The sequence below is a fragment of the Ambystoma mexicanum genome, chromosome 7p (assembly GCF_040938575.1).
Source record: "Ambystoma mexicanum isolate Mex_15411 chromosome 7p, UKY_AmexF1_1, whole genome shotgun sequence".
NCBI lineage: Eukaryota > Metazoa > Chordata > Amphibia > Caudata > Ambystomatidae > Ambystoma > Ambystoma mexicanum.
In genome coordinates, this window is record NC_090939.1 from 675117616 (window position 1) to 675134366 (window position 16751).

Here is a 16751-nt window from a genome sequence, read left to right on the forward strand (position 1 = left end):
AAGCACTAATCTCTGCACCATTAAAATATGGAATTGTGCCTCCTACTGAATGCTCTCTACTGCTTTCTTAATTCCTGGCTTAAAAGAAACATATAATTTTTAACTGTTTTTCTATTCTCTGGTGTGCGTCCAATTGTGCATACACCACTTTGTATTGCCTTTTAGTGCATTCTGACAAAATTCAAACTTAGGTGTGCTTCCAACTGTGCATCCACCATCTTGTACTGCGTTGTACTGATTTCTGGCAATATTCAAATTTAGGTGGGCTTCCAACTGTGCATCCGCCATTTTATACTGCTTTTTAGTGCTTTCTGGCAGAATTTGAATTTAGGTGTGTACTTCCAACTGTGCATCCACAATCTTGTACTGCTTTTTAGTGCTTTCTGGCAATATTCGAATTTAGTTATGCTTCCAACTGTGCATCCACCATTTTGTACTGCTCTTTAGTGCATCCTGGCAAAATTCGAATTTAGGTGTGCTTTCAACTGTGCATCCACCATTTTGTACTGCTTTGTAGTGCTTACTGGCAAAGTTCAAATTTAGGTGTGCTTTCCAATTTGTTAATGATCTGTAAATCTGGGCATTTCCAGTGTGCTCATTGATTTTGTCTGTGTGGCCGACTGGTGAGATTCTATTATTGAATAGTGCTTCTGACCCTCTCCCCTGCTATCCTCCGATTCCCCCTCCCTTTTTTTGTCTCGTCCCCCATGGTGCAATCCGTCGCTCCTATCAATTCTAATTGCTTCTACATCAACCATCTTCCCTCTCTCACGAAGTCTGGAAGGAAGAAACTTAAAAAGGTACTCCTGAGTTCCAACCCTGGTCTGCCCATCGCAGACACCTACATCAATGCTTCCTCCAGACAGATTATCACTGACATTCTCTTCGCTGTTCCTTCTTCTAACATATAGACTATCCATAAGGTTTCTGTCCTCTCCCCTTTCTCCTCCTCACAGATTACTGGTGGCACCAGATGGGAAGTGCTATTGCTCACTTTGCATCTTCAAATGCACCATTAATGTCTATCATAATGGCACTATCATGGCCCAGGGCTCTCAGCCCAACCTCCTCCTTCTTGACAGGCGTCTTCCATCTCTCTTCAACCCTCCCCTCTCCTGCCACTCCTCATCCCCTCATCTCCCCACCCAGTAGTGGCACCCCACCCCTGTTCCCCTCTTTGCAAATCTTTTAAATGGGGAAACCAGCTTCACTTAGGTAACCTCAATTCGCGCTCTGCTATCAAACACTCCTCTGACAACTGTCACCTCCTTGAAGACCTTGACCTTGACGTCCTTGCTCTCACCTAGACGTGGTTAAAGGCCAGCTCTGTCACTGCTTTTGACACTCTTCTCCCTGAGGGCTACAAGATCCTGTCTAATCCCAGGCCCTTACGGCCTGGTGGTGGAGTGGCTCTGATCTTCCTTTAGTGGGTTCCTGCCTCCATCATCCCCACTCAAACCTACTCATTCTTTGAAAGCCTAGGCTGCAGGCTTTTTGTCTCACCTACCTTCTCTCTTACTCTCGCTACCATCTACAGGCACCCCAGACCAACGTCCCTCTTACTCTCAGACTGTCTTCTTGCCTCTTCCCCAAAACTTATTTTGCTTGTGGACTTTAACATCCATCTCAACTCTCCAGATGTGGCTACTGTTCTCTTTCGTGACCTTTACGACTCTCTTTCCATCACATGTACTGAATGTTTACAATTGATTTGATATATTACACCCGTAAGGGAATATGAAATGTACTAAGACAAACGTAAATTGAAAGTACTCTGACATGTACTAAGCTAACAAACTGTACTCTTATATAAGGGATGCAAGAAATGCACAATGCTAACCAGAATGTACACATGATTCAAATGTAACCTGCAATGCCTTGATAAAGAATGATAAACCACCAGGTGTATGTTGGCTCAAAGGGAACTGACACACAGTACCTACTGTTCCTCATGAAACCTCCAATAAACTACTAAACATTGTTTATATAGACTAATCTCACTGTCATAATTCCTGACACAGAAACAGATATAACTATTTGCACATAAAGATATGATTTACCCTCTGACCAACTAAAAGTGAATACCGGTCTTAGTTAGGAGACTGCAGGAAGGACACAAACTAAAACTGCTCAAATTGATAGAGGGTGGTGCACAGGCAGCGTATACACTTTATTTACCAGCACTGTTCTCATTTCAACCTACATTTTGTCTTTGGCGATGTTACATATTATGAGATTAATATATATGCATGGTAATAATTGTGATTCTTTTTGTTAATGTTACAGATATATGAGGGTTTCTCCCTGATGATGGGACCTGATGTCCCGAAACGCGTAGGATTTGTGACAACACAAATTGTCATTTATGGTCTTGAATTACTTTGTAAAATATTTAGAATTTTGAGTTAGGTTATGTGTGAAAGAGATTGAGGTTCACAACATTCTATGTCTATGTCCTGGGGACGTTATAATAGAAGAGGAACTGACAGGGATCATCATCTCTGTACTTTTGTTTTTTGTGAGCTTTTGAATTAATCTGTTGATTGATTGGTTTTTATCAATTTTGTATAAAACATGAGTCAAGGGTATGTTCACATTAAAATATGATTGGTATTAGCATTACTTTTACAAAAGTACTGTGTGCAAAACTATTAAGGTTGACTAGGCCCAGTGGCCACACTAGGGGCCTCATCACGAGTTGGGTGGTATCCTGGCTGGGATACTGCCCAACTTTATTTGCACTAGCGCCCACCCATCTGGTGGTATTACCGTCGGATCACGGGTTGGGCGATAACCGTTACTCCCCATTCCCCATTGAGTCAGATGGATATAATGGGGAATTTTAGGTGCAATTACGTGTGGTAATACCGCCGGCGGTAATTGCATCATAATTTACATTTTTCCAGCATGTTTACCCCCTGCTTTGAGCTGGGGGTAAACACACCAGATTCGAGATTGGGCAGACCCTTAAATGCAGTGGTAACACCAGTACCACTGTATTTAAGGGCTACCACCTAACTCATGATCAGGCCCTAGCTGTGAGTTTGCAGGTAGTGTTCTGGTCAGTATATGCCTAGACATGTATACAAAATCACCTTCAAATACCTTAGTATGTTGGTTTGCATGTGGAACGCTGCCTTACACTTAATTCTAACTTCCTCAGGTGTTGTGCTCTGTGTGCCCTGCTTAAACATTTACCCATCAGGGCAATGGCCTTCGTGAAACAAAGTGTTGATCAAGCAATTGGGAAAGGGGCTATAATCTATGGTTGCTTCTCCCAGACTTGTACCCTAATGTCTACAAAATGCCTTAACCCTCTCTTCACAGCGACAGGCCAAAAAGGAATCCCTGTTCCCACCTGCCCCCTTCGCTGGTGTTTAGGCAGCTCCATGACTTCAGCTCCAGAATGATGCTGAAACCTTGCAGAGGAGCTATTCACTGGGAGTTTCATGAGATGAGTACCTGACAAGATAAAGGGTCCAAGCCGCATGGAGAAGGCCGTCGGCAAGGCCAGCACTCCTCTTAGCAGCTCCGCTGCGAGTGCCCCTCCACGATCAGCTGCTCCAGCCCAGGATCGCTGATATAGTCTGCTTTGGAGCCCCAGCCGCACTGTGCATGGTGCACACAGTAGCCCGAATTCCCAAGATGGATGCCCCAGTCGCCGTGACGACCAGCAACAACATCCTGGCCACATTCGAATTTGCTGCCGAGAGCCCGCAGCCCCATTCGCTACAAAGCCCTGCCGGCTCCTCCCTCCCTACATTAAAGGGAACGGGAGTCAGCCGACAGGCGAAGCCACATGGAGAAGGCCGTCGGACAAGCCCAGCACTCCTCTTAGCAGCTCCGCTGCGAGTGCCCCTCCACGATCAGCTGCTCCAGCCCAGGATCGGTGATATACTCAGCCTCGGAGCCCCAGCCTCACTATGCATGGCGCACACGGCAGCCCGAATTCCCAAGATGGATGCCCCAGTCGCCGTGACGACCAGCAACAACATCCTGGTCACATTTGAATTTGCCACAGAGAGCCTGGAGCCCCATTCGCTACAAAGCCCTGGCGGCTCTTCCCTCCCTGCATTAAAGGGAACGGGAGTCAGCCAACAGGCGAAGCCGCATGGAGAAGGACGTCGGACAAGGCCAGCACTCCTCTTAGCAGCTCTTCGCTGCTCGTCGCCTACCGCCGACAACGACTTGGTGCAAATGCCCAAAGGTAAGCGGATCCTAGCATCCCCTCCTATGCAGCTCCACCTATCTGAATCCCGACGCGAACGTCTATGCACACGTACTTTCATTGCCCCACACAAAACTCTACCACAGGCCACAAGCACACGTAATTTGCGCCTACAATCTAGACCATGTGCTGCCTCCCACTCGACTGCTACAGGTACGCCTTCTCGCAACACAACCACTGTCGCTACGTTTCACCAGCTGACCTCCCTCCAAGGCCCCCAACCCTCATCCAGCCCAGCGACTAGCTCTGTCACCATGGCACCAAACATTAAGCCCACAACTACGTCCCTGAAACTCCCTAAGGACGATTCTACGGTCTACAAAACATCAACATTCATGCTTGTGACCCTTGAAAATGGGACCCCCACTATTGCCAATTCTTCTACCTCAACCTTGCAATGTATTGATGTACCTACCACTGTTACTATGCCTGTGACCCCTGAAAATGGGACCCCCACTATTGCCAATTCTTCTACCCCGACCTTGCAATGTATTGATGTACCTACCACTGTTACCATGCCTATGACCCCTGAAACTGCTGTACCCTTTCCACAATCCACCTCCCCCACACCCCATCACCTCAAATGTGCCCTGATTAACGCCCGGTCTGTCAACGCCCATGCATTGGACATCCATGACCTCATCATGACTAACGACCTAGACCTTCTCCTGGTCACCGAAACATGGCTTCATGAAGCCTCAGGCCCAGCACTCCCACCTGGCTATGCTGTTGTTAGGCAAGACCGCCCTACCAAAGGTGGAGGAGTAGCAATCATAGTCAAAGACTCCATCACCATCAGGAAAAATGACAAAACTACTAATGACACCAGCGACTACCTCCAACTCAAACTCTCCATCTCTCACCACTGCACCATTACTCTCCATCTTATCTACCGGCCACCCAGCCCCATAGGGGACTTCCAAGCCGCCATCACCCACCTTTTGGCCGACAATCTAAAGAAATCTACCAAAGCAATCCTCCTCGGTGATGTCAACCTTGGTCTTAATGACCCCAAAGACCCTGCTTCTAAATCATTCAACTTAGCCCTTGAAACTTTTGGCTTCACTAACACTGTCACAGACCCGACCCACTCCCTGGGTAGGACACTTGACTGGATTGCACAGCACAACTGCCCTCTCACAATCACTGGCAACTCCCCCACCCCGTGGTCTGATCACCACATCATAACCTTCAACATCCCCACCACCACTCCCCCACCCCACCCTCCCCAACCCTTGCCACCTGCCCTCACTAGAAGCACCCGGCTCCTCACCAAAGAAAGACTCCTACCATTCCTTCAGGGACCGGCCTTCAGACCTCCCTTTTCCAATGATCCAGAAACCCTAGCACAAAATTACAACAATGCTATATCAGCAGCAATCAACTCAATTGCTCCCCTCAAACCTAGGAAGTCCAAACCTACGAGCCACACCAACACCTGGTTCACCCCAGACCTCCTCAAACTCCGGACGGACAAACGCTCTGCTCTGACATGCTGGCAAACCTCCCAAGACGACAAAGACAAACTTGACTTCAAAACCCGCTCAAAGGAATATAAAAAAGTCATCATCCAAGCCAAAGCCAAATCGTTCGAAACCAGAATTTCTGAAGCTAAATCCAACACAAAGGAAATGTTCCCCATATTCAGGGAACTTGAAACCCCTACCTCCGCACCCCAAAACTTCACCAAAGACAAAGCCTGATGCGATTGCATTCAAACAGCCATGCGTAACAAATTGGACCTGCTCCAAGCCAAAATTATGAACTCCAGACTCACCCTGCCTACCCTCCACACTCCTGCCCCCCTCACACCTCAGATGCCTCCCCTACCTTCTCCTTCAAAACCATTCAGGAGGCAGACATCATTAAACTAATGAAAGGCATCAAACCCTCCAACTCCAAAGGAGACCCCTGACCTGCTACCATTATCAAGGACTGTGCCGACTCCCTCGCCCCAATTCTCACAGCCTTTGTCAACGCCTCCTTCACCACAGGAAAAGTACCTTCATCCCTCAAGGAGGCCTGGGTCAGGCCTCTCATAAAGAAACCCTCACTTGACCCTACCTCACCCAACAACTATAGACCCATCACCGCCGTCTCATTCCTTCTTAAAATCCTGGACAAAGCAGCCTACCTGCAAGTCCAACACTTCCTCGAAGAGAATCAACTCCTAGGTTTGAGACAATCTGGCTTCCGTCCGAAACACGGGACTGAGAGCACCCTACTCGACCTTAAAAACCAGATGGATGATGCAAGAGACCTAGGCAAACCTGTCCTGCTCCTTCTTCTCGATCTCTCTGCCGCGTTTGACCTTGTTTATCACGACGTCCTATGCCACCACTTGACCTCCACTGCTAATTTCTCAGCTCATGCCAGTGCTTGGATCACCTCTTTCCTACAAGGAAGGACCATGCAGGTTTTCTCGGATCTAGCTACTGCCTCACCCACCATTATGCTATGTGGCGTACCACAAGGCTCATGCCTCTCTGCCACCCTCTACAATATATTCACTCGCCCCCTCTTCCTCATCCTTGATGCCATGGGGATCTCCTACACCAATTACTCGGACGACACGCAGATCCTCATTACCCTGACAGGCGACTATGACACTGACTCCAAGACCCTCAACACCATCTACAACACTATCCAAACCTGGATGGCGGCCAACAGCCTCTGTCTCATCTCAGACAAAACCAAACTCCTGCTTGTCGGCACCCCCGACACCTGCAAAAAACTTGACGACCAATTCAATCACTTGATCATTGACTCCATCAAAATTCCAGTATCCGAGTCAGTAAAAACCTTAGGCGTCTACCTGGACTCAAGTCTCTCCATGACCAGACAGGTGAACGCAAATGCCTCTTCAGCTGCCTACCAGGCCAAACTCCTCAATGCAGTCAGACCATACCTCTCCAATGACACCTGCACAAACATAGCAAGGGCTATCACTGGATCACAGTTGGACTACTGCAATGTTCTCTTCCTAGGGACCTCCACAAAAAACCTTGAGAAATTGCAAGTTATCCAAAACAACGCCTTACGTGCAGCACAAGGCATTTCCAAAAGAGAGCACATCTCCGCTGCTAGAAGAGCCTCCCACTGGCTCCCCATAAAAGAGAGGATCATTTTCAAACCATGACCATCACCCACAAATGCATTCACCTCGCAGCTCCAGCATACCTATCGCAAAGGATCCACCCTGCCATGTCCTCAAGACCAATTAGGACCCCTTATGCTAACCTACTCGCCGTACCCATGGTAAAAAGAGCAAGAGCAGGTGGTGCCAGTTTCCCCTACTTAGCTGCCCTGCACTAGAATGCCCTCCCCACTTCCCTGCGAGCAGAACCCTCACTCACTGCCTTCCGTAAAACCACGAAAAACCACCCTATTCGCCTGATCTCTTCTACCCCGTACATTACGTTCATCACCTATATGAATATCTGAACTGTGTACGCTTTTTATGCATGACCTGTATTACATCTCTGCGTCCAATGTTGTAAGCTATGCATAATGTAACTAAGTCTGTTGCAAGTAACAGCGCCACAATGCCCCTGGGCTGTCTGTGAGCTATATAAATTAAAAAAATAAAATAAAATAAAATATAACAAGAATTGTTACCCCAGAGGCAAGGAATGTGAAGGCTACCGACATTTAGTGCTAGATTATGGCTGAAGCAAAAGCAGGAGGGTCTTCACAGTGTCACACATAATAACTATGTCACTCAGCCTAAGGTTCCCCAGTTCTCAAAGGAATCTTGTATTTTCTCACAGGTATATTTATCTAATTTCAGCGGGTGGACTGTCCAGTGATAAGGAGTAGCTTCTCAGTGTTATTCTCTGCACAAGATGTTAATTGTCCCAAAAGAGGGTGTCCGGGACTCAGGAGGCAACCGCATCACTCCTTAACAGTTATTTGCACTGCAAAAAGTGGAGAAAGTGGCTGCCCTTCTGGAATAGGTAGGCTTTTGTCCACATATGCAAACTTTCACCCACTTCTTGCTATGATTTCTAGTACAAGTGCTACATATATTTTGGTCATGTCAGGCCATTGCGTGCATGTTAATTTTTATATAGAAATCATATATATATCAATGGAATCATAGAAACTTGAACTATGTCACAATGTGCTCGTCTTGAATAGCCACATGCAAAATATGTGTCACACATTAAGGTTTGGACCTTCTTTTGACATCTTGGCCCACCTCATGTTAGACGAATGCCATTTATGTTATTATTTATTGCCTCTTACATGTTCCGTGAATATGGTTTGAGATTTCATGGTCAGCATTGAATTTTCTTTTGGGGGGCAGTTTATCTGACCCATTTGGAGAAAGCTGATAACTTAATAACTCTACCTCATCATTAACAATGTGTATTTTGGAGTTCCCCGAATCACACATACAGTGTCACTGCTCATCGGAATACTTCACTGATAGAGAGTGACTCGTTCGGGACCCCAAATGGCATCCTATGGAGTTGCATGCACTGTTTTTGTTATGTTCTGTTATGTTATTCTACATTAATCAGCTTTCGTACAGTCCCAATCTCACTTCATGAGATTCATAATACTTTTATTTTGGTACATTTCCTATGTTAGCTATACCATGCATAAGACACATTAACTGGCATGTGGTACTATTACTATGAGCAGTGCTTGGCATGTGCTATGTTCTGTTATTACAATATATACTGAGCACTGATGCCTCTGGTGGATTGGAAAGAGTAGGGGATAGGTTAGTGGGGAGAGAGTAAAAGTACAAGATAACTTTACAGTTGTCTTGATGGGGCGGATCGGAAGTACCCTGAGCTCTGCGTGCAGGTCTGTTTCTAGGTGCCCTGTGTTGACAGTAAGAAGGCATTTGTGTCCAGAGAGAAGTCTTGGGTGCTCATGGTGCTAGGATGCTTTGGCCAAGACTGCTATTTGTACATTGATTGTAGAGGTGTAGCGTTCTTTGTTTTGATACATGTTGGGGGAGCTCTTCAGTTGCTATGTGCGAATGCATTAGTTGATATTCGTATATTGGGTTTGTGTGTAAAGGTTGAGAATGTAAGTGTGGGGAGATTAGTGGATGCCCTACTTGTCAACTTGGAACTATGTAGAGGTGCCCTTCCGAACTTGTGCAGGGATGTCCCCAGGTACACTGGTGTGTGCTGGTACCACTGGCAGTGAACAGTTTTCCGTGACTTGGCCTTTAATAGAGTCTGGGAACATGGGACAGAATGAAATACATAGAGCAAGCAGGCAGTGTGTGAGAAGAGTGTCTGAGTGGAGTTTAGGGTAGGTTTAACAGAGAGGCTATAGTCCTGTTGTGGCCACAAGGAAAACCTCAGCATGCTATGATGCCAAGATATAATTTCTAGAGGCCCATCACTTGAATTACATAAGTCATTGGAGAGCAAAACATGGTGAGGCATTAGTTGCACTGGGCAGATGGGGCAAAATCATAGTGGGGTACCCTAGAGAAGCACCTCACAGGGGCATAATTAAGTGGAACCCACAGGAGCAACATTGCAGTGGGACATATGGGAGCAAATCCAGATGGGCAGAATCACAGTGAGGTACCTAGACATATTAGCATAAGGTGGAAAGTAGAATGGTGACCATGTTTGTGAGTGGTACAAACACTCAAGCCACACATAGCAAGGAATGGCATGTCCTAAGAAGGCATGATAAGAGAATGGCAATGAATCACAAACTAGAAGTTGTAGCAAAGAGGGAAAAGGCCTAACAGTGGAAAAGTGCCTGATCTTCTCCCTGCACTGACCTTTGCATGCAGCTGCCTTTTCCCTTCCTCACTGATCATTCCCAATCTTTATCTCTCCCTCGCTTTCTCTCTGGCTCTCCTTCTGAATCTAAACAAGTATGGTCCCCCGTAGTCAACTGGAGGCAAACAAGGGCACACATAATCTCAAATACTGAGTAAACATTCAAATAATCATTTTCAAGTACTTTAGAAAAAGGTTTTTTATATATATATATATACATTAATGCAAGTTCATCTTTGTCAGTATTGTAGTTAATTGACTAATTTGCATCTTTAACAATGAGGTAGCAGTAATAAACAAGGTAATATTTCTTACTGGTACATAACATTAATGATTCCAATTCATCAGTTTTTCATTTGTAGCAAACTGGCAATTTGCTTTGTTCCAGTATTGCTCTTGCTCGTATATCTTAATGTGATCTTATCTAGGTGCTGTGATTTTGTTGGCTGTTCTTAAGAGGACACCTCCTATCATTCACTATGCGTTTCGGGCTTCCTCGAGCCCTTCTTCAAGTGAAGATATCTGAACTTTGAGTAATTTTTCTAAAAAATAATAAATTTAACTGTATTTAGTGTTGTATACTAACATCTTTCTCATACATTTGTGTTTACTTATTGTATTGATATTCTCAACACATTATATCACCAACCTTCGAATCTGCTCAGAGCCCTTCATTGATGCTCTGATTCTGATAAAAAAGAGATTTTGTCTCATGCCTGTTCACTGAGTAAATATATTCATTTAGTTCACGTGTCCATTCTGTAAAGAGAGGGCACTCCATTAAAATGGAGGCGGTTATATCAGTTGACTGTGCTTAGATATGATCATGTGTGACCCCCTGTGGGACAAGTCGCTTATAAGGCGCTGTGTCCCACATGGGGGCCACGGTCAGGTAGGATTATGTTTACTGTTGTTGCAATAATATCTTCTGCACTCACCGGGTTTATGCTGTATGTGCTCCAGTGCAGATTAATTCCTTTGTATTTGTCGTCACACAGATGGATATTTTCCTCACTGTAAATAATTATAAAAATCTTTAACCACTCATTGGGTCTATAAACCTCAGTTTGTTATCTACATCGATTGTCCATATCTAGAGCAGATGTGTTATTCATACCTGACTCCCCATGCAGTACTTCGCAGGGGCTTCTGTGCTGTTTGAAAAACATGTGCGATGCGAGATGCGGCCGTGTTCTGATATTATGGCTTTCAATCTTCTACGGTTTTCTTTCTGTGATTATACATATATGTGTCAGGGAATCCTGTCACTCAAATATCGTCCGATTATTCCTATTGTTGTTGCAATTGAGTATTCTTACCTTCAGCGACGGTGCAGAGTTCTATCTGCACGTCCTCAGTCAGCAGATTCAGTCTCTCACTGCAGTTGCAACAGGACGTTACTAAGCGACTGTCTGACTAGTCCGTTATTTATGTTGGCCAACTCATCTCATTCTATGCCTTCTTATCCGCCATATTAGGTGTATGTGTCGTGTATCAGTCTCCTCAAAGATTTAACCGACTACGGCTGAAAAAGTGTTTTGTGTATTCTATGTATGTACTGTGCATACAAGCACTCAGTCTCAGTACGGGCGCTTATTTTTCTGATATTAGACTAAGTTGTTGTCAGATAAAGTATATATATGTACAATATGTATATTCTCCTCATCTTGATGTTATAACTTTCTTTTATTTCAGTTGGAGATAGTAATTAATATCTATGCTGATACGGCATCCTTAAAGGATCCTGGATGTCTATTAGTGCAGTAACATATCAATACTTACCCTACCTGGCTATTGCTATTATTGATGTCTGTATTCACCTCTGGTGGCTGCCTCTCGCTACATAAACTCATAATGTAGTATAATCATAGTTCAGTTTCCCCTTTGTGTCACTTATCTTAGTCAGTGGTGTTATTCCGATTTTCAATACAGATGTGTAATTAACACGTGGTTAATTTACTTTTTAACATTTACTCTTGTCTCCTCTGCGCTCTTTTGTCAGCTATGGGCATTTATTTCACCAACTATGCTGACGACACGCAGATTATCAAACTCACTGGTGAGTACTTAAAAGATGCAGAGCACATCAACTCCATCTTTGATGAAATTCAGAAGTGGATGGCATTAAACTCTTTAGCCCTCAACATTGGCAAAACCAAGCTGTTGCACCCAGCAGAGATTAAAGAAACTTGACACAAAATATGATAACTTCATGATTGGTCAACATGTTATTTCTGTATCTAAATCTGTAAAAACCTTGGGGGTCTACTTTGACCCTCAGTTATCCTTCACCCGTCAAGCCAAATACCTTAAATCCTCCTGCCACTATTATATCCAGCTTTTATGGCAGATTTGTCCATATCTGTCCAAAGAAAATCTTGCTTTGATCGCAGCTGCAATTGTAAACTGCAAGCTGGATTATTGTAATAGCCTGATGATTGGTACCTCGCAGGCCAACCTCAAAACCTTGCAGATCATACAGAATAGTGCAGTACGTCCTGTAATGGGCCTCAAGCGCAACATGCACGTTTCAGATGCTAGACGTAGCCTACATTGGCTGCCAGTGAAACAGCATCTACATCATAAAGGTTTAACCATTGTGTTTAAATGCCTATATGGTCAAGCTCCATCCTACCTTACTGCCAGGATTAAAAAGAAACTAATTACCCATCCTCTGCGCTCAAGCAGTAATATTGTCTTAGATCAACCTCCATCTAGCCTGAAAAGATTTGGGGGCACTAGCTTTGACTCCTGGGTACCGGCTCTATGGAACTCACTTCCCAAATATCTTGCTAATAGTGACTCTTTGCTTATCTTTAAGAAGCAACTAAAGACCTTCCTGTTTGATAAAGATTAGGACATATATGCTATCTTGGTACAGCACTTTGGTACTGAATCCAGCTTCTCGCCATATCTTTCCATCTTGTTGGCCTCTGTGAGGATCTGTTTCTCATGGCTCTCTGTTTTTTTGTTTTCCTGTTTGACATTGTTATCTGTTGTCCGCCTTCTCTTTTTCTTCTGTGTGCGCCCTGAGGCATTTGGGTTAGTGGCGCAATACAAGAATGTAGATAGATGGATAGATAGTGGTAATAGTTATGTAACTGCATATTGATCGTTGATATTTTCATATTCCAACTGTGTGTTTCCATCAATGACATAATGTAATAAATGTAATATAAATAATTGTGGATATTCTAAATCGTTATTACATTTAGATATTCATACAATATGTTCACATAGTGGCCCAGAGTCTTTGGTTCATACTCATATGCTTTCTGTGAATTCTGTGCATATTTCCAATCCTGATTAGATCATTATCTTGGTAACAAACCCCTGTGTCAATGGTTATGTTCCAAATTCATAAAAAAACAACTCAAATCCCATTCAAGATTCATCCCATGCGGGTACATGCTATCTAGTTTCTCTATCCAATAAATGTGTCTTTGCTTTAATCTTTTTGTTAGATTGCCTCCTCTCCTTGATAAGGTAACATGTTCTAGGATCATGAATTGAATTTGTGCAATGGTGTGTTTTTGCTTCTTAAAGTGTTGTGCTACCGGTGATTTAGCTGATTGTTGTCTAATGTTCGATTTGTGCTCCCCCCACCTTGTTTTTGCTTTCCTGCTAGTCAATCTAATGTAAAATAGCCCACAGGGGCATTTGATCCCATACACTACATTGACGCTGTCACATGTCGAGGAGTGTGTCAATGGAATTTGATGTCCTTTGTGTGGATGGTTGATGTAATTCCCCTTAATTACATTATTGCTACAACTGCAATTGTTGCATGAAATTGTCCCACTGAAGACCTTCCTCTTTGATCTTTCATGGCTGAAGTCAGATTTGATCAGGTGATCCCGAATTGATCTGCTTTTGCTATATGCAAACAATGGTGGATTCGGAAATAGGGTAGCTAAAGTTGGATCCAGACTTAATAGTTTCCAATTCTTTTTGATATTTTTTTTTATGCTGGTACTTTGCTGTGAGTAGGTGGTGACATATACCAGTTCTGTTTCACTGGTCTTGGTACTCGGTTTCAAAGTTTCTGATCTTGATATGTTCTTTACTTTCGTAGCATGCTTCAACACACATTCCTCATTGTAACCTCTCTTCAGGAATTTCTTTGTCAAGTCCATTGCTTTCTTGTCATATTCCTCTTCATTGGATACGATTCTCCTGTATCTGAGAAACTGACTCAGTGGAATGCTCTCGATAGTCTTTCTTGGGTGAAAACTGGATGCTAGTAACACTATTCCTGTCCGTGGGCATTGTGAAGACTGTAGTTTCAAGTTGATTGGATTTAAGGTATACTAATACATCTAAGAATTCTATAGATGTTTTGCTGGTTTTGTGTGTAAATTCGATCCTTGGTGCAATCGTATTCATGAATTTAAAGAAATCTTCTAGTTCTTCCTCATTTGCATTCCAGATTCCAAACAAATCGTCCATGAATCTCACTAGACATTTAAGTGTGTTCTCCCATCTTGGGTTCCTCAATACTTGGGTTTCTTCTAGGTAGGTCATGTACGTATTGGCATATCTCGGTGCCATGGCGGCCCCCATTGAGGTTCCTGACATCTGGACAAATACGGTCCTCGAACATGAAAAAGTTGTTATTCAAAACTATACATAAATTAAAGGTTTAAGTATCAGTACACGATCCCCTCTTACGATTTCTGCTGTGTTGAGTAGAAGCCATTTCATGGCTTCCAGTCCTGCTTGATGTGTTATGTTAGTATATTGGCGTGTCACGTCCATAGTGAACATGATATCTTTGCTTTCTTCAAATGTTATTGATTCAGGTTTTTTAAAAAAAATGATTTGTGTCCTTGACGTAAGTGGTTGATCGGTGTGTTAGAGGTTAAATAACCTTATCAATATATTGGGCTAATGGCTCAAGGAGACTGTTGTTAGCCGCAATGATTTGGCATCCTGGTGGATCTTCTAAGCTCTTATGGATCTTTGGCAAGATGTAAATAACCAGCATCATTGGGTGTGGATTGCTCAGAAACATTCTGGTTTTATGAATGATGATCTCTTCCATTTCTGCCTCATCCAGAGGTTTTTTAATTATTTCCCTACTCGTTCTGTTTGGTCCATAAATATCTAAAGATAAGTATCCTGATCACTCAATTGTCGCTCAACTTCATTTTTGGATTTGATGGTATCTAAGATAACTAATGCTCCTCCCTTATCGGCAGGCTTGATAATCACATCCGGATTCTGCCATAACATTTCCAAGACTTGTTTCCCGGTTGGTTAGATTAGGGTGTCTACGATTCTGGAATTTAATTTTCTAGAAATCTTTCAAGACAATTTTCTGAAATGCATCCAGTACTGGGTTCTGTACCGGGGGGGAGTGTTTTTAGGTTTCATTTCTAGATGTTCCGGCATTTGTCTGCTTTCAACACTTTCTATGGAATTGAAGAAAAGTTTCATTTTAATTTTCTGTGTCAGTTTAAAGAAGTCAATCTTCTCTCTGAGTAGGGTACTGGTATGCATTGAGACAAAAGAAATCCCCTTCAGCAGTGTTTGCTGTTCAAAGTTGGGTAGTTTGTGACTTGAAATGTTCACCACTAGGTTTTCTTTTGTTGAAGGTTCATATTTCTTGACATATTTATTTTTTTCCCTCTTCTGCTCTGATTCAGTCTAAAAATGTGTAAGTAGTTGTTGATGTTCCTGTAGCAGCCTTTGAAGTGGTTGGCACTTGGCTAGTGCCTCCGGTTTCCCTTGTGGGTTCCGGTTAGTTCTCTAATATATTCTCTAGGTTTTCTGTTTCTCCAATCGATGCGCCTGATGAGAGGGGGTTTTGTTTTGGTATCTGTCTGTTCTTATTCCAGGTGGGTCTGCCTCCTCTCCCGCTGTCCTTTTGGAAATATTATTCATTCCAGGTGTAAACAATATCTAATTTTTAATCCAAGGTATCCCTTCTAAATTTCCAAATCTTCTTGGATTCTATTTCTTTCTTGTAGTTATCTAATTTGCTGTTAATCTCTTCAATTAATCTCACTAGACATTTAAGTTTGTTCTCCCATCTTGGGTTCCTCATTACTTGGGTTTCTTCTAGGTAGGTCATGTACGTATTGGCGTAACTCGGTGCCATTGCGGCCCCCATTGAGGTTCCCAAGATCTGGACAAAGTGACTGTCCTCAAACATGAAAAAGTTGTTATTCAAAACTATACTTAAAAGTTTAAGTATCAAAAGTACAAGATAGCTTTACAGTTGTCTTGATGGGACGGATCAAAAGTACCCTGAGCTCTGCATGCAGGTCTGATTCTAGATGCCCTGTGTTGACAGTAAGGCGGCATTTGTGTCCAAAGAGAAGTCTTGTGTATTCATGGTTCTTGGATGCTCTCGCCAAGACTGTGATTTGTACGTTGATTGTAGACCTGTATCGTTCTTTGGTTTGATACTTGTTGGGAGAGCTGTTCAGTTGCAATGTGTGAATGCATTAGTTGGTATTCGTATATTGGGTTTGTGTGTAAAGGTTGAGAATGTAAGTGTGGGGAGATTAGTGGATGCCCTACTTGTCAACTTGGAGCTGTGTAGTGGTGCCCTTCCGATAGTGTACTTGTGCAGGGATGTCCCCATGTACACTGGAGTGTGCTGGTACCACTGGCAGTGAACAGTTTTCAGTGACTTGTCTTTTATTTGAGCCTGGGAACATGGGACAGAATGAAATACATAGTGCAAGCAGGCAGTGTGTGAGAAGAGTGTTTGAGTGGAGTTTAGGGTAGGTATAACAGAGAGGCTATAG